Source organism: Cryptomeria japonica, chromosome 3, assembly GCF_030272615.1.
Source record: "Cryptomeria japonica chromosome 3, Sugi_1.0, whole genome shotgun sequence".
Lineage (NCBI taxonomy): Eukaryota > Viridiplantae > Streptophyta > Pinopsida > Cupressales > Cupressaceae > Cryptomeria > Cryptomeria japonica.
Genome location: NC_081407.1, coordinates 602,670,405 through 602,693,681, shown reverse-complemented (window position 1 = coordinate 602,693,681; position 23,277 = coordinate 602,670,405). Strand labels below are relative to the sequence as shown.

Sequence of the window (23,277 nt, the reverse complement as noted above, 5' to 3'; positions counted from 1 at the left end):
CACAAACAAATCATAATGCAAAAATACCAAAAGATTTTCTAACATAAATTTTCAAGAACACAGATTTCTTACACCAACAACCTCCAGACATAAACAAGAAGAAGACATTAAAAGAATAACTGAAACCAACCTCAATCTGCCCAAAGGTATTATGATATTTGATGAAGAGCTGCCCAATCCACAAATCTTTTTCCTTCTACCCTTAACCAATTTTTCTATTCCATAACATTATTTTCTTTTCAAATTTTCTTCTGTCTCCAAAAATGGAGAGTGGGTGATTACCCTAAAAATCTCAAAATCTTGCTTAAGAAGCTCACTCTCTGAGTTCTCACAAGTTCTAAAACCCAAAAAGGAAAGAAAGCAAAAAATGCAAAAAGACTCATTCCAAAAGGAAAAATCTTGATTAGATTTAACTTCTAATTTTCAATTTTCTCTCAACTCAAAAAAGCCAATTTTTAAAGCGTTTAAAAGATCATTATAAAGTAGAAACTTGCCTAAAATTACCCCTAACCCCTAGGTATACCTTATGGGCTTTAGGAAACCCTATTAAACTACCCCTAGGTGTTCATTTAACCCATTTTAAACCCCTCCGAAGTTTATTTTCGGGTCAAACATAAGTTGACCACCCCAAATATTATATTCCCAAAGTATTTATGACAACACATTATTTTATTTAAGAAGAACTATAATTAAACACTTTCCCACCAAGAGACAAAATAAAACATTTAAATTTAAATCCACACATGTGTCAAGTGACACAAATAAAACACTTTTACAAAAATAAAACATGAAATTGTCTCTTGTGGTTTTTACACAATAATTTTAAATAACACTTAACACTCATGCAGCATATACTGTTACGAATAAAATACAACACAAACGGGGTGTTGTCTCTCCAAATAGACAAACCCTGGCTTACGAGCATACATAAGTCTAGGTTTGATTCTCCATAATTTTCCATGGTCACATGGTAAATTTCCTGCGCATCTCAATTTACACATTAGTACTTCCAAATATCCATATATAATACAATTCAATAATATAACAATGCACATCATTACTTGCATACAATTTTCATCTGCACAGATTGAATACATCTTTAATCAAGCAAATTCACATAAGCAATTTCTTCCCAATTTACATAAACTAAACATACATCATAGTTCTATATTTAGAGTAAAGTCCTGCAAATTCAATAACGACATCTATCATTGCAATATCATCTTATCTAACAATCATGTAGTGTTTTATCACAAAAGCATATAAGTAAAATCATCAAATCATAGCAATGTTATCCCAAATCCTGAAATCATATAAGTCCTAAGTCTCAAAAAAGCATCAAAATAAAGTATCCATAATAGTCTAAATATAAAATCCACTGAATATCAGACTGAGTCAAGGTGAGGCCTCACACAATTCAAGACTAAGGAAGTATACCAGTGGGATAAAGGAAATGATCATAAAATAAGCACACACAAAGATACATCACACAACATTAGATATACGAGGAAAACCCAAAGTGGGAAAAACCTTGATGAGAAGTGTTGCTATAGTCTACTCCTCCAATCTAGCCTCACAATGAAACAACAATTTACAATGTTTAGGGCACCAACCCAAGGAGCACTGACCCCTAATGATTTATGGGAACCAACCCAAAGGAGCACCAACCCCTAATGATTTATGGGCACCAACCCAAAGGATCACCAACCCCTAATGATTTATGGGAACCAATCCAAAGGAGAACCAACCCCTCCACCAAGCACCAACTCAGTGAAATACAATGAATTATAGATTCAGTACAAAGTAAGCACCTTGTTACAAATGAGTTTTGTAACCTCTGTATATACTTCACCCTGCCGGTTCAAAATTTCTTTGTTTCTTTTATTTTTATCACTATCGGTTCTCTCATCACTCTCCCTTTGCCTTACTGGTTAGGTCCTCCACAGTCTGATTCATTGTTATGTTCTGCTTTTTCTTTACTAGTTGAACTTGTTTCTCTCACTCTTCCTCTGCTCCACCGAAACCTCTTTCTCTCTATCTCAATTTGCCTTCATACTCTGCTTCCACCTTACCGAATCTCTTTTCACTCTCTGTCCCTTATTGGTACAGTCTCTACCAGTATAATAGATGGTTATGTTTTGTAGCTGCTTACTAGTAAACCTTGAACCTTGTCGGTTCAATCTTGTCTGCCAGATCTTTATCTTTCTCTTCCTCTCACTTCTTGACCTACCTTCACTTCAATAGTCTACCCTCCAATAGATAATCAATACTTGCTCATCGCACTTACTGGTTAAACCCCTCTTATCAGTTAAACTTCTCTTACCAGTTCTTTATCCAATGCTCTCAATCGCTTCAAAGATCAACACTCAAACACTCAGACTTTCTTTCACTCTTCACTCACATTCGACCTCCTTCATCACAAAATTAGATCTTCAGTCTGCATATTTATACTCATGCTTTCCCGCCAACACAAAAACTCAAACTTATCACCCTAGGGTATTCTTCATCAACCCAATCCGTATCAGATCAAATCTGATCTCATCTGTGAGATTCACAACCTGCATCTGAACAAACAATAGTGCCATATTTTATTCTTCCAAAACACGTTACTATCTTTAGTAAACTACAACCTTTTTGTTGGCCTCACTCTTATCAATCACAATAAATGATCTCACTATTTCTCACTCCAAGTCAGAGCTACAACCTGATGTCTTGCTTTCATCATGATGTCAAGGAATCAGATCTATGTCCTTTAATCATCTTTGAGCCACAATCCACTGCAACTCATCCATGATTTCATAGTCTGCATTAAATGTGGACTTAGTTGAAAACTACCTCACTGATGCACCATTGATCTACCATTGCATGTTTTCCACCTAGATCCTACGTGTCATCTTCATCGGCATCCACCTCAGTTCACTTTGTCGGTTTAGGCTCAGGCACCGACCAAACACACACTATCGGTATCTACCTTATACTACCGGTCTTCTTTCTCTACTGATTATACAGTAACTAGTTAACCTTCATGCCATGTACTTCACTATGCACATCTCCATCTGATGAAAGTCCTTCACTATGTCTCTTTGTTGGCTTACTGATTACCTTACCTATTTTTTGACACTACACATCGACAATCTCCAATGCAGACATTCTAGCATACCGATAGATATGTTTACCAGTTGACAATACTCCTGCCTGCATACCAGTAACACCCATTAGAACTGTTGGCAATGGGTCAACATCCCTCATGGGGATTCATGACATGGTTTAACAGCCTCTTGTGGATTCTATAATTCTAGTGGTTGTATCGGGCATTGATAGGTCTATCTTTTGGTGAAACGACAACCCTAGCTTGTAACAAGAGGTATCAGAGCTTGGTCGCAGGTTCAAATCATGCAGACCACGATGAGTGACACTGGGAGGGGGTTGTTGGTAGTGGGTCAGTGTCCCTCATAGGGATTTGCGACTTGGTTTAACAGCCTCCTATGGATTCTATAGGTCTAGTGGTTGTATCAAGCATTGATAGGTTGATCTTTTGGTGCAATGACAACCCTATCTTGTAACAAGAACACCATGCCAACAATCTTGAACTATCTCCATCCGTGGAAACACCAATCTCCATTAACATCCCAGTTGACATCAGCATCTCGGTTGACATTAGCATCTCAGAATGAAACCATGTCTGCTAGAAATTCTAAGCCTTTCCTTTCTTCTTCATTAGCTCGGACCTCATCTCAACCGGTTTGGCAAAGTGGAAAACTCTTCACTACTTATCTTTCCTTTTCTATTTCGGTAGCTCATCATGCCTTCTCTTGTTGATCTAGTTCATATCTTTAATTTCATATACAAGAGGCTTCTTCATGTTTCAATTGGGTCATCTGATATAAGCTTTCAACTACCGATAAGAGTAGATAGACCGTTGCACTCAATCTGCTAATCTCCTAGTGAGAATGGATCTTTATCACCTGTCGACCAACAACTAGTGGGAATCAGTTGACAACACATTTCTCTCTCTGCTTTCGAAATTGCACTAATATGAGTTTCCTTAAGTTGAGCGGATACATCTTCAACTAGACATATGACTTGGTAGGCTTCCCATTTGTCTTCCTTACTATCTTGAGGCAACACAATTTTTGTCAGTCTTCTCTTCATTCGATGATAACATCTACATCTTGTGGAAGTCCCGCTGGTTGACAACAAACTTGCATACCAGTTTCCTGCATATTCTTCATTAGATCAACCTTTCTTTCTTACCGGTTACATGCTTACCAGTCTGCATATGGCTCAATGCCTTGTTCCTCTATGTTGTGCTTTTCCCTTGCAAGCTTACTGATGGACATGTTTTCCGGTTGATACAACAACACAATGCCATCACATTACTTACCGATTGACATTCCCTATCGGTCTCCAATACTTACTCACTGATTTACATTCCATACCGGTATCCAACACTTACTCACCGGTTAATCCCAACTTGTATACTAAGGAACATACCGGTTGACATCCCATACCGATTGACATCAATGACAACACAATGCCAACACATTTATGATCTGAGTTAGAGTGTCATAAATTATCAGACCATGTTCAATGAATGATGACCCCTTAGCAATCAATTGGCTAGCCTAGCCATCAACTGTCTTGGTGATGATCTGCGAGTGTTTAACAACTTCCAACTTATCAGAGTTGATAAGTTTAGTGATAGACAACCATGAGGATGAACTAGTGGTCAGGCTTTCAGTTAGATAGGCAAATTTAATGAAAGAAGTAAGCACATCCACATACTGCGCCAACTCTTGATTTTTCTTCTCTGTAGCATTTTTTCTCTTAGAGAGCACAATGACATAATGCTTTACATGATATATATCTCCCTCCATCATTGTAGGTCCCTTGTCAATTCTTCTTATATTGAATTATCCTTTTATAATCTCATGTACATTTTTGTCAACATTAAGATCGACAATTTCTAAAACATGGTGATCTGTTTGGGGGTCTACAATCATTCTAGTCATACATCTTGCCTTTTTAGGTTTGGGCATATCCCCTAATAGACATGTTACTATGTCAATCCTGATTTCAGTAGTAGACGAGCATTGCTTTCTCTATTTCTTGATTGATTTCTTAACCAATGGGGTTGATGAGGTACTCATCAAGCTCTTCATAGACAGTGTATTGGCAGTGTTGTTAGATGTCATCAAAGAAGCATTTGGTAGAGAAGTTTGAGTAGCTTCATCATAGGCTAATGGATTTTTTTCTCCCAATTGGCATAGAAATTGAGTTTCTTCCTTACTAGAATTGATCTTCAGAGACCTTCTTTTCTTCTTGGAAGGCATTGCAGTGCCTTCTTCACAAGCAAATTTTAGTTTCTGGTTTTTCTCCGATGGGTTGTTATCCCCACCAGACTGTGAGTCTATTTGAGATGAACCAATTTTCATTGTTGTTCTTCTCACTACCCTTGGAGAGGATTGAGAGTTATTGGCAGTTTCCTTTGGTGTTCCTTTCTATGAAGGAGAACTAGAGAAGCTTTTGATTGTGTGATCAAGCCAAGCCAATGATATATCTAGAACTTGGGAAGTTCTGTCCTTGATACTTACTTCCTCTTGATTTTCAAGCCATTGAAAGGTAGATAGGATGACATGATGATATGAAGCATCAATCAAATCTGAATTTTCATCTATTATATCTCTAGGAACAGTGATAGAAACATTGAAATTTAACATTTGACTTAGAGTGAGTCACATAAAACTTCTCCTAAAAACCTATTTTTTATCGACACAGTCTTCCCAGAAATCTTCCAACTTGGGGACATGATAATAGTGGGCAGCTCCATATAAATTCTTTTTGACATACCCCTAACTGTCAAAGTGGATTCTCATGGGCAAAGAATGAAGACCAAAACTAGATAAAAGCTTATCAAAGAGCCTTGCAAATTCATTATTTTTGCAGGAAAAATGGGACAATCTCAAGGGAAAAGAATACCCTTTCTTCCTCATCTATACATACTTGATATTGACAAAGGTCATCTGATGACACAACTATAAAAACACAAGGTAGTTGGAGGCATACTTGGGAAGCTTTAATGGCGCTTTTTCATAATTTATGACCTCTAAATATGAAAAACTCCTGAATTGTATGTAGAAACTCCCATACATTTGAATTATGGCCACAACCTCTTTTTCCATCCTTCTTTTGGGGTTTCCATCAATTTCACTAATGACAGTAATGAGAAAGGCATCATGCACATGAGAAAAATTCCTCATACCTTCTCCCATTTGCAGCTGAGGAAAACAATTATTTATGGGGGCGCCATCTAAAAGGTTACCAACTTGTCTCAAACCCACCCTGGAAGTTCTTTTGGTGGCTATCACATACAGGAGAATTGAGCTTAAATAAAATCTCCTGTGATCACTAAACTTGATAAGATGCTCATGAAGAGAATCACATATTAACTTTGCCTAATTAATCTAGTTTTCATCATCATAAACAACACGAATAAAGTAACACATCCATTCTTCAAGGAATTCTACATTAGGCCTACCCACCACTCGGCATAGTAGTACAATGATGTTGGCAATATCATCTCTAAAAAGCTCCATTTTAATTCAAGAGGGTAATTTGGACTTCCCAGGTCGGATGAACTTCAACCATCCTCTAGCAATTGTATCTAGCTACCAATTTCCTTGATTATGAAAATATTCCCATCCTATCTGAAAAAGATATATCCAACTATCATTCTTTCTCGGGAATGTGTAGAGCTAAGGAGATGACCTCTGTATTGATCTTAGCAACTACATTCTGGTTGGCATCTCGAATTTACCAGGAGTCAGGATGATAATGTTGCACACATGAAAAGACCAACTCGGGACATGCAATAGAAGAAGGGTAGCCACTAGTTTGAGATAATGCACACTCAATGATTTTCATGTAATGGGAGATTTTTATGAATTGTGCAACCTTGTTTGGAGGTCATGCATTGTGAAAGGACCAGTCTCTATGTCTTTAATAGCATCTAATTTATTTTCTATGGGCTGAGGGGTTTTGGGTGCCACAGAAATTGAGAAAAGAAATGTTGGGGTTTTCCAAAGAGGATGAAAACTTGATTTGAGATAAAATAAGAAAGAGATATGTTGAAAACAAGCATTCATGAATGCCGAACTATAAGCTCTACTTATTTTTCCAACTGGAAAATTAGAAACTTCAACAATTTTAGACACAATGGGTTTATATTTTCAAACTTGGTTTTGCATTTCCACCTTGAATTCCCCTTCAATTCTTTGAAAGATTTGAATATGAAATGCATGAACAAAGTTGGCAGATATACAAAAATCTGGAGTAATTAACTCTTCTGCTTTGATGACTGTAGTATTACTTTCAGATTTGTAATGAGCCTTTTATTGATTATCTTATTTATTGCCCACTATGTAAAGTATTTCGCTGACATCATCATACGAATCACCGGTTTTTGAGCCACTACTATTGGAGCATTGGGTGATAGCACCTTTTAGGAAATGTCAAACAAGAAGAAAAGTGTGTGCAAGAAAGAGCCCTATTGTGTGATCAATCGATATAAGACTCGTGAGGGACCCATCGTTAAGTGTTATCGGGGATTGGGGTATCAGCTAGAAAATGAATGAGCGATGACATGAAATAGTCAAGTTTAACTTCCATTAAGAAGTGATAGACCGATAGGTAAGGTGGGGTCCCTTTTTAGACATAGAGATGACTTGACACCTAAAGGCTTTATTGGTTGATTAGGGGTTTTCAAGAACTATGACACATATAATATTTACGCAATGGAGTGAACTTCGCGATAATAAACATATCAATGGGTTGATAGCGAAGGGCAGGTAACACTCTAAATAAAAAATAACTCCAACATGTCAAAGAACCCTCACTATACATAAAATAGAATCTAAGATGAATTGAATTCTACCAACTAATTAATTCTTGTTTTGCAAGAAAGGTTATCATCCGCTCAAGCTAGGAGGAAGGAACTTTTGCAAAACTAGGATGATGAAGAGAAAAATACACTTAAGGAACAATGTTATAAGTTGAGTCAAAAAACAAACACATGAAGAATGAAATAATAGACCTGACTATGAGGATGTCAAAAGAAATTTAGGACAGAAAGAAGAAGGAAGAAAATCTTGCTGTATCTCTGAAGAACAAATTTGAAGAATGTTGGCTCATGAGAATCATATGTTGAGAATTGATTTGGTACAATCTCAGAATAATGAACAAGATCTTGAAAGACAAATAATGACTCTGAGAAATGACTTGACTACTGCAAGTGAGTATAAAGAAAAATTCAGGATTAGTGTTGCACAGCTGGACGATCTATTGAAAAGACAAAGGTAGAATGAAGATTATAGAGGACTTGGATTTGAACAAGGTGAAGGCTCCGGTACTACCAATAAAGATCAGACAACTGATATGCAGAACTCATTAGACCAGAGGAAACCGGTAAGACAATATAATGGCTACAAATTCAATGGTAGATTCTTTGTTTGTAACAAATTTGGCCATATGGATAAACAATGTAGAAATAGAGCAAATCAAAACTACAATTCAGTTCCCAATCAATGCACAAATTGCAAGAAATATGGTCATAAGTCAGAAGATTGCAAAATGAATGTTAAGTGTCATGCATTTGGAAAGTTTGGATATTTGGCTAACCAATACAGATCAAGGAATGACACCGAAAATGGAAAAGCAATTCAAAAGAACAATGTTACATGTTATGCATGCAATAAAATAGGTCATATTGCTAAGTACTATAGAAGCAAGACTAAACCGGTCAACAATAACAGAGAAAATGAGAAAGGAAAGAAGAAGGTTGATGAATTACATTAAGATCACACCAAGAGATGGGTTAGAAAGTTTGAAGAACCAAGTGGAGATGCAACTACACTAGTAAATGCACTAGTAACTCCATTGGTAGAATAGAGCATTCCTGTACCGATAGGAAATTCAATCGGTAACTGAGGCAGACACCTTAGGGGTTAGCAAATTCATTACAAATCTTTCATATTCCCTAGAAGAGATCCACAAAGAGATCTAGAGAGTTGTATTGATCATTGATGGAGGTTTATCTGACATAAAACCGTGAAACTAACATTTGGTAGGACACACCGGTAAGCATTTATGACGATGGAGAATTAGGGTTTACTCATAGATAAAAAGGAAAAATTGACTCATTTTCACTCACCCAGCACTTGAGAAAACCAGAGCGAAGCAAAGGTGAATCATAGGCGATCAAAAGTGAGCAAAGGCATTCTAAAGAGATTTCCTGTAGTTTTCTGAGAAGTAATCAAGATCTTGTTGGCATTTCAATAGAAGGAGTTTGTTGATATTCATTAAGGATATTGAGAAGGTTGTTGAAGATTATTTGATATAACTGAAAAACGATGATAACTATCTTTATAACATTATTTTGTCATTGATGTCAAGAAATTGATTATCTGATTTAGTATGATGTTGCCATATCTTGAGAAGATTGATTTGAAGAGAATTAAGATGTCGGTAAGTGACACAGAAAGAATGTGATAAGAAAGGGGAGAAATAAGTTATTCAATGGGCAACTATTACTGAGTTAGACAATGATGAGATCATGATGTTTAGATTGTTTTGATATCCTACATATGTTGTTGATTGTAAGGTTAATTCTATACCATGTCACCGAGCAAATAACCTAGTCGGTAAACCCTAAGGAACCTAGTCGGTAAACCCTAAGGTTATCGATATCAGTTAATGAAGGCAGAATGTCTACCGAGTAAAGTTTAGTATTTACCGAGTTGCAACCGAGTTATGACAGATCGCACCAAGTAAAGTTTAGTATTTACCAAGTTGCAACCGAGTTATGATAGATCACATTAGATGAATACAAGCATTATTCAATGAAGGACAATGATGAGCTGGAGATGTATAAATGATTGGCATGCCATGCATGAATTTTGTTAAGGATCTATGGCAATGGAAGATCTACAACTCAGATTGAACCGCAATAACCTTGTGCAAGTTCCAAGAAAGGAATGCAAGTCCCAAGGTGAGGTAAAACATTTTCATATCGAAGGATGCATTGAACCTAGTCAAGATTGATGATCTGATGGCTAAGATTGATCATGGGAAATGTGATCAAGGAGATTCGGCGGTTAGCAAATTGTTTATAGATAAGAAATTATTGATAAACAATGTATGCGGGCAAGTGTAAGCACAAGGATGCTACATAGTGATTACCGAGCATAGAAGCTTGAAGACCTGTTTGAATAACAGAGTAGGGAGCCCAGTAGAGGGACAAGATAAGTCCTTTGACAAGATTTTTTTGAGCAAAATAGAATCTGCTTTAGCATTTTAGATGTGAAGTTGCAGATATATTTTTATTATTGTTATTTTGTAAGTGACAGAAAATCTCTTAACCGAGTGGACTTAACAGTCTTATTTGTAAACCCTCTAGCAAGATAAAATTCTAAATGAGTGTTTTAAATCCTTTAACAAGGTCACTTCTAACAAAGTGAAGATCCTAATAGATCTGAGGGAAATCTATTAATTGGGTCACATCTAGCAATGTGTTTGTAATCTTTAATAGGATTTGCTTTTAACTGAGCATACTCTAGAAGAGTATATTTCTTAGTGGGTCCAAAATCCCATAGTGGTTTTTCCCTATTTGGGTTTCCACGTTAAATCTGATGTTATATGTGTTATGATGATTATGTGTTTATGAGTTTGTATGTTTAGTAGTTTTTGGTTATATTGCTGAAGTATAAGTTACCAGGTTGAATCTGTTGATTTTATGGAAGATTAAGTTTGTCTGATTCACCCCCCCTCTCATCTTGTTAGCTATTAGCATCAAAAGTTTACAATTGGTATTAGAGCGTTGGACTCTAGAAGAAAAAGTTTAGAGGTACTTGACACAAAGATCCGAAGATGTATAAAAGGGATGCACCAAAGCTGAACAAGTCAAGTTTCTCCACATGGCAGAAAAGGATGAAGCTGCATTTATCAAGAATTGGAGAATGATTACATACCACCAAGCACCAACCCAATGACCTTGGAAGAGATAAAGGCAAAACAAGAACACATTCAAGATATGATTGAAATAACATCAGGATTGATCGACTCAGAGTTTAATGATCTAGAAGGCTATAATGATGCAAAAGCAATGTGGACCAAGCTCATATCTATGTATGGCGGTGATGAACATGTTTAAAGAGAAAAAGTAGATAGTCTAAGAGGACAACTTGAATCCATGAGAATGAATGAAGGTGAGAACATAACCCAATATAGTATAAGGTTAAAGGAGTCTGTCAACCAAATTAAAGGAGCAGGAGGAACTATTGAAGAAAAGGATGTAACAAGTAAGTTGTTGAGAACCTTTCTACCTGCTTATGCCATTTGAGTCTCTGCAATCAATGAATTGAGGTATGTACCTAACATGTAAGTTTCTTTGGATGCTACTATTGGCAAGAAACATGCATTTGAGTTAAGTAATTTTGATAACAGTGGGTCTTCGGTAAATAAAGTAGAATCTACATTCAACTTTTTTCATATTGGTGAATCTGATGATTACAATGATAGAATGAGTAAGTACTCTGAAGGGAATCATAGTGGAGCAAGTGAAAGATTTCACAAGAACATGGAAGAAGTGCACAAACTGTATGAGGAAATCAAGAAGCAAGAAGAGTTTGAAGCATTATTAGCCAGAAGGTTACCGAGAGGAAAAGGTAAGTATAAAGGAAAGCTACCTTTAAAATGTTTCAATTGTGATAAAATAGGACATATGACTTCTAACTGCCCTGATAAAGAATCTAGTGAAAAGAGAGAATACCAAGATAACAGGCAGAAAGACAACCAATACATAGGACACCGATACTTTAGAAGGAGAGACAAAAAGACATGTCTAGTAGCTGATGAAGAATCCAACGATGATAAATCTGATGAAACTGATACTGAGGAAGTTGTTTATGTGGCTATTAAATATGGATCAGATGAAGAAAGGTATGAAGAAAAAGCCCTAATATCTCACATAAATAATAATGATTCTTGGATCATAGATAGTTGATGCTCACATCACATGATAGGCGATAAACACAAGTTTGTTAAATTAGAAGACTATGATGGAGGCTATGTAAGATTTGGTAATGATGGACCATGTCCGGTGAAAGGTAAAGGATCTATAACACTTGTTGACAATGCTAAATGTGATGATGTATACTCGGTTGAAGGTTTGAAATACAATTTGTTGAGTGTAGCACAACTAAACAATACATGATACCAAATAGAATTTCAGAAAGGAATTGTCAAAGTTCATGAAAAGCATGGAAAGTTAGTTGCTAGTGGGACACAAACAAAAGGAAATACATTTCATCTTGAATCAACTCGGAACAAGTGTCTTTATGCAAAAATAGATGATACCTGGTTATGGCATAAAAGGTTTTGTCATGTAAATTTTGATGATCTGATCAAAATAAGCAAGAAGCACGGAGTAAGAGGTCTACTAAGTCTGGAAAAACCTGAGAATGCTATATGCCGAGGATGCCAGATGGGTAAGATGACAAGATCAAGCTTTACAAGTAAGTCCTACACTTCTAAAGGAATTTTAGATCTAGTACACACTGATCTTTGTGGTCCCATGAAAGTTCAAAGTTATTATGGTGATAAATATTTCATATTATTTGTGGATGATTACTCAAGGATGATGTCAGTTATGTTTTTAACAGAAAAATCAGAAGCTTTTCAAATGTTTAAATGGTACAAGGTAAGAGTTGAAAATGAAACAGGAAGACAACTGAAATATCTTAGATCTGATAGAGGAGGAGAGTTCACTTATTCTGCAATGATCATGGTATAAAAAGGCAAGTGCCTACACCGAGAACACCTCAGCAAAATGGGATAGCTGAGAGAAGAAACAGACCAATTGTGGATTGTGCTAGAACCCTGATGATAGAAAAAAGGGCACCTCAAACATTTTGGAGAGAAGCAATCAACACTACAGTTTACACCCTGAACTGAGTTCAACTGAAGAAAGGAACTATGAAGACACCATATGAGATCTGGTATGACAAGAAACCTAATGTAAGTTATTTAAAAATCTTTGGAAGTAGATGCTATGTTCACAAAGATGATAGGAATGGAAAGTTTGATCAAAAAAGTGAAGGAACATTTCTTGGTTATTCTTGTAGAAGTAAAGCATTTAAATCTCTGATCAAATCATCTAACAAAATAGTAGAAAGTGCAAATGTGAAAATTGATGAAATTGTAGAAAGAAATGATGAAGGAAATTCCAAACAACCAAAAGATTATGAAGAATTTGTTTATGTTCAACCGAGAAGTCCTACCGGGAAAGTTGCTAAAGAAAATGAAGATAATGTCTAGTTACCAAGTGATGAAGAAGTTCATACAGAACCTACCGAGCCTATATTAGCCAAATATGTCAGAAGACATCATGCATCAAGTAAGATTATAGGAGATCAGGATGATCCAATGATGACAAGGAACAAACTGAGACATAACACATGCCTGATATCTGAATTTGAACCGAGAATAGTAAAAGAGGTATTTAAGAGTGAAGATTGGGTAAATTCTATGATAGAAGAGATTGATCAAATCAAGAAGAATGATACATGAACACTGATCCCAAGATCGAAGGACAAAAATGTAATCAGTACAAAGTGGATTTTCAGAAACAAGCTAAATGAAAAAGGTGAGGTCATTCGCAACAAAGCAAGACTAGTTTGCAAAGGTTATGCTCAAGAAGAAGGAATAGATTATAGTGAGACTTTTGCATCTGTGGCTAGACTTGAGGGAGTAAGAACATTGTTGGTATATGCTGCTTTCAAAAATTTCAAGGTATATCAAATGGATGTTAAATTTGCATTTTTGAATGGTATACGAGAAGAAGAAGATTATATTGAACACCTTGAAGACAAGAGTAAAGATCAGGTATGCAAATTAAACAAAGCTTTATATGGTTTGAAACAAGCACCTAGAGCATGGTATGAGAGACTGCACTCTTACTTAATCAAGATTGGTTTTATAAGGACAAGTGAAAACAACAACATGTACATGAAGAGTGATGAGGACAATGAAATACTAATCTCAGCCATAGTTGTTGATGATATTATTTTTTGTGGTAATGACTCCTTATGCAAGAATTTTGGAAATGAAATGTGCAAATAATTTGAGATGTCATTAATCGGTGAGATAAAGTATTTTATAGGTTTACAGATACTGCAAATGAAAGATGAGATTTTCATTACTCAATCCAAGTACATAAAGGAAATCTTGAAGAAATTTGGAATGGAGGATTCTAAACCAGTAAGTACTCCTATGACTACTAACTGTAAACTATCAAAGAATGATGAATATGCATCTGTTGATGAGACACTTTACTGATCTATGATTGGGAAGTTGCAATATGTTGTGCATAGAAGACCAGATATAGCACATGCAGTAGGTATTGTTGCAAGATTTTCTGTATATCCCAAGGAAACCCATATGACAACAATCAAGAGAATTTTCAGATACCTGAGAGGCACTGAAGATTATGGCTTAGTATATGAAAAGAGAAATGATTTTGATTTAAAAGTTTATACTGATGCTAATTGGACAGACAACATAGATGATAGGAAAAGCACAAGTGGTGGAGCTTTCTTTTTGGGAGAAAGACTAGTAAGTTGGCTTAGCAAGAAACGAGGATGTATTTCACAGTCAACAATAGAAGCTGAATATGTTGCTGCAACATTGAATTGCACAAATATAGCATGGATCAAACAACTGTTGCAAGGCATAAATGAGAAAGTTACCGAGCCAGTAACTATATTCTGTGATAATACTAGTGCCATTAACATTTCAAAGAATCTGGTAATGCACTCTAAGACAAAGCATATCTCTATAAAGTATCATTATCTCAGAGAAGAAGTTCAAGAGAAGAAAGTTGTGCTGGAATATATCAGTTCAAAGGAGAAATTAGTAGACATCTTCACTAAGCCACTACCATGGGACACTTTTGAGTATCTCAGAAGAAAGTTAGGGGTCCTACCCCTATCTTCTACTCACTAGCAGAGTTCGGTGAAAGCATCAATTAGATGACTCTATAGAATATTATGTGTGGATTAATGCTGATTTACACACTTTAGAAGGTTTTCTAAAGGTCTGTAGGAAATAGTGAATAGAGACAAGTTGCTCTGACCAAGACTGAGATGATACACAACAAGGCAAATCACTTCATAGAGGAAGAAATCATGATTTAGTTCTTTTACTTTTTGGCATTGTTGTCAAAGGGGGAGCAGACTAAATGGTAAAATCCTAAATGAAGAAGATAACGAAAGACTAATGACAGGGGTAGAAGTTTACAAAGGGGAGAAGACTTAATACAAGTCAACAGCTCAAAAGCCTAATGAAAAAGGGAGAAGACTTCAGACGATTTTTAACAGCTCAAGGATAACAGGAGAAGTCTAACAACAATCTGAATCTGAATCAATTTGAATATCTTGTTGGTATTACCATTTAATTGTTGGGTTTTCCATCAATGCCAAGTGGGGAGATTGTTGGCATTTCAATAGAAGGAGATTGTTGACATTCATTAAGGATATTGAGAAGGTTGTTGAAGATTATTTGATATAACTGAAAAAGGATGATAAGTATTTTTACAACATTATTTTATCATTGATGTCAATAAATTGATTATTTGATTCAGTATGATGTTGCCATATCTTGAGAAGATTGATTTGAAGAGAATTAAGATGTTGGTAAGTGACACAGAAAGAATGTGATAAGAAAGGGGAGAAATAAGTTATTCAATGGGAAACTATTACCGAGTTAGACAATGATGAGATCATGATGTTTATATTGTTTTGATATCCTACATATGTTGTTGATTGTAAGGTTAATACTATACTATGTCACTGAGCAAAGAACCTATTTGGTAAACCCTAAGGAACCTAGTTGGTAAACCCTAAGGTTATCGATATCAGTTAATGAAGGTGGAATTTCTACCGAGTAAAGTTTAGTATTTATCGAGTTGCAATAAAGTTATGACAGATCGCACCGAGTAAAGTTTAGTATTTACCGAGTTGCAACCGAGTTATGACAAATCACATTGGATGAATACAAGCATTATTTAATGAAGGACAATGATGAGCTGGAGATGTATAAATGATTGGTATGCCATGCATGAAGTTTTTTAATGATCTATGGCATTGGAAGATCGGCAGGAAGATCTACATCTCAGATTGAACCACAATAACCTTGTGCAAGTTCCAAGAAAGGAATGCAAGTCCCAAGGAGAGGTAAAATGTTTTCAGATCGAAGGATGCATTGAACCTAGTCAAGATTGATGATTTTATGGCTAAGATTGATCATGGGAAATGTGATCAAGGAGATTCAACAGTTAGCAAATTGTTTATAAATAAGAAATTGTTGATAAACAATGTATGCGGGCAAGTGTAAGCACAGGGATGCTACATAGTGATTACCGAGCACAAAAGCTTGAAGACCTGTTTGAATAATAGAGTAGGGAGCCCAGCAGAGGGACAAGATAAGTCCTTTGACAAGATTGTTTTGAGAAAAATAGAATCTGCTTTAGCATTTTAGATGTGAAGTTGCAGATATATTTTTATTACTATTATTTTGTAAGTGATAGAAAATCTCTTAACCGAGTGGACTTAACAGTCTTATTTATAAACCCTTTAGCAAGGTAACATTCTAAATGAGTGTTTGAAATCCTTTGACAAGGTCACTTCTAACAAAGTGAAGATCCTAACAGATCTGAGGGAAATCCCTTAACCGGGTCACATCTAGCAATGTGTTTGTAATCTTTAACAGGATTTGCTTTTAACTGAGCATACTCTAGAAGAGTATATTTCTTAGTGGGTTCAAAATCCCACAATGATTTTTCCCTATTTGGGTTTCCACGTTAAATCTAGTGTTATATGTGTTATGATGATTATGTGTTTATGAGTTTGCATGTTTAGCAATTTTTGGTTATATTGCTGAAGTATAAGTTACCGAGGTTGAATCTATTGATTTTATGGAAGATTAAGTTTGTATGATTCACGCCCCCTCTCATCTTGTTAGCTATTGGCATTAGAACTTTACAGATCTTTCAAGTGACAATTGTTATCGAGGTATTTCTTTGAAATGGTATCTAGATCATCCTCTACTCCCACTTTCATTGTGAATCCCACTATAGTTGAGGTTAAGGATAGTCTTAGACTTGTTTTCAAAGAATTTCCTCAAGTAGCAATGAAGGAAGACTCTATTGGCGCATTTTCGAGGGTTCTTGATGGCGTAGTATACGTGGAAGATGTCAGAGCTTATATTCACTACACTTTGGAGGAATTAGGCACTAAGGAAATTAAGGGAATGTAATAATCTATGATACTGGGCAGCTCCGAAACAATCAAGCTGGAATACCAAATCATTGAAGACCTAGGGTTAACCAGAATCATGTATATACCAGAATTCAAGGAGGAAATGATTAGATATGTTTTGACCAGGGTCCATAATTAATTCATCTAGCTGGACCGACCTCATATGATCACCAAAGAAGCAATTCAGGTGGTCACTGGATTACCCAAAATCGGGCAGGAACCCAACAAGAAGATCTCCAACACTGAGGTGGAAAACCTCACCGACACAACCCATGATGGAAGGTCAATGAGGATAAGCACCATTAAGGACTCAGATGTAAAATTTTCCAGCATGATTATCAGTTACAAGGTAACACAATCAAATTGATTAAACTCTGATGCTAGTTCCTGTATCCATGTTGCATATGAAATGATAAAGAATAATGGAACACTAGTACATTTGGCCTCAAATTCCAATGATAGTTCATCAGGATTTTGACTATAATTCTTCCGAATTGCCGACGAGAAATGCCATCGAAAACTTGTAGTCGGACATTCCGATGTTGCTCAAGACCATCAAAATTTTGACTGAGGTGAAGACTCTTCCGACGATGACCATGACTATGCTTAGCCATCTGTAAAACTTGGTAAGTCATCAAAATTCCAATGCCTTGTAGGTAATGTTCCAATGGCTAAGGCGTCGGAATAAATTGGAATTTCGACGACCCCCTCACTGCTTAGCCATCGATAAAAATTGACAAGTCATCAGTGATAGTTCTGATACTAAATGTTTAGTACAGATGCCAAGGTAATAAGATGAGAGGGGGGGGTGAATCATACAAACTTAACCTTTAATAAAAATAACAGATTCAACCTTGGTAACATATACTTCATTAATATACCAAAACTACTAAACATGCAAACTCATAAGCATATAAACATCATAACACTCATAACACCAGATTTAACGTGGAAACCCAAATAGGGAAAAACCACTGTGGGATTTCAGACCCACTAACAAATATACTCTTCTAGAGTATGCTCGGTTAAAAGCAAATCCTATTAAAGATTACAAACACATTGCTAGATGTGACCCGGTTAAGGGATTTCCCTCAAATCTGTTAGGATCTTCACCTTGTTAGAAGTGACCTTGTTAAAGGATTTCAAACACTCAATCAAAATGTCACCTTGCTAGAGGGTTTTACAAATAAGAGTGTTAAGTCCACTTGGTTAAGAGATTTTCTGTCACTTTACAAAATAACAGTAATAAAAATCTATTTGCAACTTCACATCTAAAAATGCTAAAGCAGATTTTTATTTGCTCAATACAATAGGACTCATCTTGTCCATCTGCTAGGCTCTATACTCTATTATTCAAACAGGTCTTCAAGCTTCTATGCTCGGTAATCACTATGTAGCATCCTTGTGCATACACTTGCCCACATACATTGTTTATCAACAGTTCCTTATGTATAAACAACTTGCCAACCACTTAATCTCCTTGATCACATATCCCATGATCAATCATAGCCATCAGATCTTCAAACTTGACTAGGTTCAATGTATCCTTCAATCTGAAAATGTTTTACCCCACCTTGGAACTTGTGCTAGGGTAATGCAGTTCAATCTGAGCTATAGATCTTCCTGCTGATCTTCCTTTGCCATAGATTTTTAACAAACTTCATTCACAGCATACCAATCATTTAATCATAGCTAGCTCATCAGCTTCCTTCATTAAATAATGCTTTTATTCATTCAATTCGTTCTGTTACTACTCAGTTGCAACTCGATAAATACTAAACTTCACTTGGTAGACATTCTGCCTTTATTAACCGATAGCAATAACCTTAGGGTTTACTGACTAGGTTTCTTAGGGTTTACCGACTAGGTTCTTTTCTCGATAACATAGTATAGTATTAACCTTACAATCAATAACATATGTAGGATATCAAAACAATCTAAACATCACGATCTCATCATTGTCTAACTTGGTAATAGTTGCCCATTGAATAACTTATTCCTCCCCTTATTCATCACATTCTTTCTGTGTCTTTTACCAACATCTTTATACTCATCAAATCATACTTCTTAAGATATGGCAACATCATACTGAATTAGAAAATCAATTTCTTAACATCAATGACAAAATAATAATATTAAGACAGTAAACATCCTTAATCAGTTATATCCATAATCATCAACAACCTTCTCAATATCCTTATTGAAATGCCAACAATCTTCCTTGTCTGTTATAATGCCAACGATTAGAATTCCAACGGCAACTAGGGCATCCACACTGATGAGGATGCTGTATGTGCGACCGTTCAAGAATTTAAATTCAGACAACCCTGTCACTGTGTATCTGTCAAAATTTTGATGGCACGAGGGCATCCACACCGATGAGGATGTTGTATGTTCCGATGGCTAAGGCGTTAGAATAAATTAGAATTCTGATGGCCCCCTCACTGCTTAGCCATCGGTAAAAATTGATAAGTCATCAGAATTCCAATGACAACGAGGGAATCCACACTAATGAGGATGCTATATGTGCGATGGTTCGGGTGTCTAAATTTAGACAGCCCCGTCAGTGTGTATCCATTAGAATTTTGACGGCATGAGGGCATCCACATTGATGAGGATGTTGTATGTTCCGATGGCTAAGGTGTCAGAATAAATTAGAATACTAATGGCCCCCTCACTTCTTAGACATCAGTAAAAATTGATAAGTCATCAGAATTCCAATGATAGCTAGGGCATCCACACTGACGAGGATGCTGTATGTGCGATAGTTCGGGTGTCTAAATTTAGATGACCTTGTCACTGGGTAGCTGTCAAAATTTTGACGGGACGAGGGCATATGCACCAATGACGATGTTGTATGTGCGATGGTTTGGATGTCTGAATTCAGATGGTCACATCATGGTCTAGCCATCGGATGTCTAACGGCTAGGATGCCATCTGCACCAATGAGGATGCTTTATGTGTGATGGTCTGGGCATCAGAAAAAATCGATAAGTCATTAGAAAAAATTGGGTGGGCATCAGAATTCCAATAATGACCCCTCACTACGTAGCCATCGACAAAACTCGACAATCATCGGAATAAATTGGGTGGGCGTCAAAATTCTGACACCCTCTCACTTCTTATCTGAGAAGGATGCTATCAGACATACAACATCCTCATTGGATGCTTGGTGGATGCAAATATTTGCACTTATTGACCAATATGATAATACTAAAGATTTGTTATTCTGTATCAGCCAAATAAACGACAATAAAAATAATTTGACAATCTAATCATACGACGGTTTGGGTGTCGAATGCTTGGTGGATGGAAATATTTGAACTGACTAACCAATACGATAATACTAAAGATTCGTTATTTTGTATCAACCAACCAAATAAAAATAAAAACAATTTGACAATCTAATCTTTCCACTCGAAGATCATCCTAAAAAACCATGTATTATTTAAGAATTGTGTCCCACGTTAAGTTCTTCAATCCCATCAATAGCCACCCATAGGTGGCATACCATAAGCTGGCATGTGAGGGATTTCCATTCCACTCATACCTAGCTAAAAGAAACCTCCCATGCCCACTCCCATGCCCGACATTGGAGGTGTTGGCAAAGTAAAGGGGAAGAAGTTGAGCATACATATTCTGTAAACAAAATAGGCACATATTTATTTTTGCAAAAGATTTAAAACGTTTATTAAAGAGAAACTTAAAATATTCATAGAATCATCAGAGTATATCAATAACTTGAAGTAGGTATGGAAACACAAAGTCAATCATACTATTCATCCAGGCAAGTTCCAAAGCCACATCTAGTCTGATCAAGTCATAGCATATGAACAAGCATGAAGCAAAACATTCTTTCTTGCTCTGCAGTTCCAAATGCAAAAGTAAGCCCCATTTCAATGCCCCAATCCAAAATGAAAATTCAAAATATACTTTAGCCAGTGAGAGAGAACAACCAACTATATGTTTTACCAATTTTATACCTGTTCCACAAAATACACCACTAATTCCTCTACAAGTTCATGATCACCCGATTGAGAACTAGTTTCCATTATATCCTTGTAAAGAATATCCTTTTTAGACAGTGCAATATGTTAGCACATAATTTTTCTATAATTTCTTGAAAAATGCTATTTTTCTATAATTTCCTTAATTATGCTCTTAAAATGCGCAAGCCATTTTCTATAGTTTTCTTAATTATGCTCTTAAAATGCTATATTCTATAAACAAAATAGGCACATATTTATTTGAATTTTTAAAAACTGTCAGTAGAGTAGAGAAAGTGCTCCTTGAGGCTCAATTAAGCAAAATGCATACCTGTTGAGCAACAAGATCTTTCTCTTCTTTCTCCTTGGATTTATCTTCTTGGACAACCTCTAACTCATTCCACAAAATACTTGTTTCACAAAATACACGAGCAATTCCTCTGCAAGTTCACGATCACCCGATTGAGAACTAGTTTCCATTGCATCCTTGTTAAGATTATCCTTTTTAGACAGTGCAATATGTTACCACATAATTTTTCTATAATTTCCTTAAATATGCTCTTAAAAATGCGCATGCTATTTTCTATAATTTCCTTAATTATTCTCTTAAAATGCCATATTTTGTAAACAAAATAGGCACATATTTATTTGAATTTTTAAAAACCGTCAGTAGAGTAGAACAAGTTCTCCTTGAGGCTCAATTAAGAATAATGCATACCTGTTGAGAAACAAGATCTTTCTCTTCTTTCTCCTTGGATTTCTCTTCTTGGACAACCTCTAACTTGTCCTTAACAAGCTCATCAACTTTTGTCATGTATTCTCGAATGAACTTTGAAAAATAAATTCTTTGAATATTAGCTATTTGATTGTGCAGAAGATTTAAAATGTTTATTAAAGAGAAACTTAAAATATTCGTAGAATCATCAGAGTATATCAAGAACCTGAAGTAGGTATGGAAACACAAAGTCAATCATACTATTCACCCAGGAAAGTTCTAAAGCCACGTCTGGTCTGATCAAGTCATAGCATATGAACAAGCATGAAGCAAAAAATTCTTTCTTGCCCTGTAGTTATAAATTGCAAAAGTAAGTCCCATTTCAATGCCCCAATCCAAAATGAAAAAAAAAAAAATACTTTACCTTGTGAGAGAGAACAACCAACTATATGCTTTACCAATTGTATACTTGTTCCATAAAATACACCACCAATTCCTCTACAAGTTCACAATCACCGGATTGATGTGAGGAGGCATCGAGATACCATATACTGATGAGAGAGCGTAGTAAGTCGCAGTTGTACTCATAGGCATAAGTTATACTGATCAAGGAGAAAAGTTGAGGAGAATTGATGCATCGGAAAAAAATATACCAATATGACCCATCATCATAGTAAACACTAGCAACAGTAGTGGAGAATTGTCTTGCCGATAGCCGATGAGGGTATCGGTAAGACTTATACCAATAAGAGTGGTGAAAGGAAGAGTCCATTAGTATAGCCAAAGCGATTGATATGTGTTACTTTGAGCCATCCCGATGCCTGAAGAAATCATCGATGAAACATATACTGATGGAACATACTCTATTGAGAAGACTTTGCTTATTGTTATGTTTCATTTTGGATTACCCTAATACTCGATGAAGGAGTGAACTAATTGAGCGGAGTGAAGACACTATCAGGAAGACTCATGGCAATGAAGCCAGTTGCATTGGTATATCCAAATAGATTAGTATGTGTTACTTTGAGCCACCTCGACACCTGAAGAAATCATCAGTGAAATATATACCAATGAAATATACTCTATCAGGAAGACTTTGATTATCAGTATGTTTCATTTCGGATTACCTCAATACCTGATGAAGGAGCAGATTGATTGAGCGAAGCGAAGACACTATCAGGAAGAATCATAGTGATGAAGACGGTTG

General features: G+C 36.0%; 1 pseudogene; it reads right to left on the bottom strand.

Moving 5' to 3' along the window:
- Nucleotides 1-20,854: 20,854 nt before the first annotated feature.
- On the bottom strand, nt 20,855-22,842 carry LOC131070361 (clathrin heavy chain 1-like; annotated as a pseudogene).
- Nucleotides 22,843-23,277: the final 435 nt, after the last annotated feature.